Source organism: Pteropus alecto, unplaced genomic scaffold, assembly GCF_000325575.1.
Source record: "Pteropus alecto unplaced genomic scaffold, ASM32557v1 scaffold88, whole genome shotgun sequence".
Classification (NCBI taxonomy): Eukaryota; Metazoa; Chordata; class Mammalia; order Chiroptera; family Pteropodidae; genus Pteropus; species Pteropus alecto.
The window spans coordinates 18,403,783-18,406,391 of record NW_006494611.1 but is presented as its reverse complement, the minus strand read 5'-3'; the positions used below and the strand labels follow the sequence as shown (position 1 = coordinate 18,406,391).

Here is a 2,609-nt window from a genome sequence, read left to right as displayed (position 1 = left end):
ATTACAGGACTGAAAAACCACACACACATCTCCCAACTGTGTCTCAATCTTCTCTCTGCTGCCTGGATTCCTCCTTCATTTCACAGCAGAAGCTGGGCAGAGGTTGGACAACCCGGAGCTACCTCCACTGTAACCACAATGAGGATAAAACTTTGTTTAATCTTCATTTCTGCCGGAAGGTCCTCTGGGTGGGTGAACACAAAAAAATTACCTGCATCTAATAGAATGAATAAACTATTGTACTCTCATGCGATGGTATGTTTGATATCAATGAAAATGAACAATCTCTAACTATATGCAACGATATGGAGAAATCTCTCTATTACACTGTTGAATGAGAAAAACCAGACACAAAGGAGTACAATTTGCATTATATATTATACACACAAACATACACACACACACAGAAGCAAAATGCATTTATGCTCCTAGAAGTCAACACAGTAGTTACCCATGGAGCAGGGTAGTGTCTAGTGTCTAGAAGGAGGCATGAGATGAGGCTGTGTGGTCATGTTCTGTTTCTTGGTCTGGGTGTTGGTTACATGGGTGAGCTGTTTGGAAAATCATACTGAGCTAGCTGTATACTTAACATGTATATTTTTTGTGTGTATGTTCTATTTCAATAGAAAATCATTATCCCATGTGTAAGTGTTCCAGGGCCAGAGAGCCAGTTGAAGGTCCCATGCAGAGCCCCATAAGCCTTCCCTTCGACCGTCCTTCAAGCTTTTGCCTCACTGGAAGCCCACTCACTCCTCATCTTTTCAAAGTATAAGCAGACAGAGGTCAAAGTGCAAAAAAACAAACTAGATCACTCTGAGATCCTATAATTCCAGTCACAGCTCCTTCAGAATCTCAGTATCTTTTGAAGAAACTTTACTGGTATCACGAAATTTTTGTTCTAAATCAGAAACAAGAATATAAGAAGCTTCTACTGCCCTAAATGGCTCACTTTAATAGACTTCTTTTTAAATAATACTCTAAATGGGCAAGTCTAGTTTATAAACATCTATGAAAAAATGCTTAGCTACTCAAGGACCACTTGAGGAAGATACCACAAATAAAATGTAACTGAGATTAGAACGTAGAACAGTTGGCAACCACCCTTCAAGAACTGCAGAGTTGTACTAACTGACTGTATAATTGGCCATAATGTATAATAATCTACAATTACAATCGTATCTGAACACATCTTTAAGATTTTATGTAAAGTTTCTAATCAGGTAGTCAAATTATGGGCTGAGCATCATTTTGAATGTTGATTTTAATATAGTAATCTCAATTTGACATTACCACTCATATTCTTTACACATTCTCATAATAAATTCAGGTTTAAAAAATCAATTAAGACCTTTGATCACATTAGATCACAGAGACTAGTCTACTTGTGAATGCTGTTCAGGAAGAAGGCAAGGGTTGTAATTCTGATCTACTGACCTAACAATAAACATCAGCCACAGTGGGGCAGATGGGCAGATTATATAGAATGAAGAAAGCACAGTAATCCTCTCTTATACAGGGCCCATGGTACAAATTCCAATCTTTTATATTCAGATGTTTCTCAAATCAAACAAATTCGTCCTGCATGTCTGTCCATTAAATAAACCACTGCTTAAAGATGTTTTTTAAAATCTGACTTCATATCAGTTATGAAGGGGGCAGAAATTCAGAATTACACCTTTAGTAGTAAATTATAACCGCATTTAATTAAATGATTCTATATCACATAGTTTATGAATGTTCTAAAATGCCTCTTGGGGAAGAATATCCTTATTTTTAGGAGCTACATCCCCAAGAATTTAGGATAAAATATCATGATGTCTGCAACTAATTTGCACATGTTTCAACAGAAAAATATACAAACCTACACACACACACACACACACACACACACACACACACACACCCAGTGGCAAAATGCCAACAACTATTAAATGTAAGTAGTGGATGCACAGGATTCGCTACACATTCTTTTAACTCTTTAATATATTTGAAAAATTTTATAATAAAAAGTTGCATAGAAATCTTTACTCACCTTTCAAGTAGACAACCGTCTTCTTTCTTCTAATCAAAAACAAATGGCTAAGTCTGCCCAAAGATGCATTCAGGGATCATTCATGCTGCCCTTACCCTGCAAGAATAAGCAAAACAGCGTGTCATCAATAAGCGTGTCATCACCAAGGATTTTTATTATGTTAATGCTATTTCACTTGAGAAAATGCTCTCAATATATATGACAAGCCTCTAGATTAAAATATTGCTTTACTATTTGTTTTTTAAGCAAGGAAAAGAGTAAAAAGAGGAAAAAAAATCCTATTACATATTGAATGTGGGGAAAACTTAACCTCATCCACGCTGGAAACTTGTGGAACAAAGGAATTCCTCAGTAAGTTTCTTTAAATTCACATTAATTTCAGAGCAGTGACTTACCTCAAACTTCTACTCAAATAAAAACTGGAGTTTCAAAGACCTGAGTTTCGCTCTGACTTTGGATTTCTGAGACCACACCTAGAAGGCATCCACGTCCACTCTTAGAACCACACCAGAATTGCTGATCCTCCTGGAGTCAATCTACGCTATACTCAACTACGGAACATGCTATTGAGCACTCT

General features: G+C 36.6%; 1 protein-coding gene across 3 annotated transcripts in view; it reads right to left on the bottom strand.

The window, feature by feature from the left end:
• The window catches only part of SGMS1 (sphingomyelin synthase 1), a 258,907-nt gene that overhangs the window by 224,278 nt on the left and 32,020 nt on the right, over positions 1-2,609 (bottom strand). For all 3 annotated transcript variants that reach the window (XM_025042272.1, XM_025042271.1, XM_025042273.1), the window contains exon 2: positions 2,033-2,128. The gene's annotated coding sequence lies outside the window, so the exon portion shown is untranslated. The remainder of the gene's footprint in view (positions 1-2,032; positions 2,129-2,609) is intronic.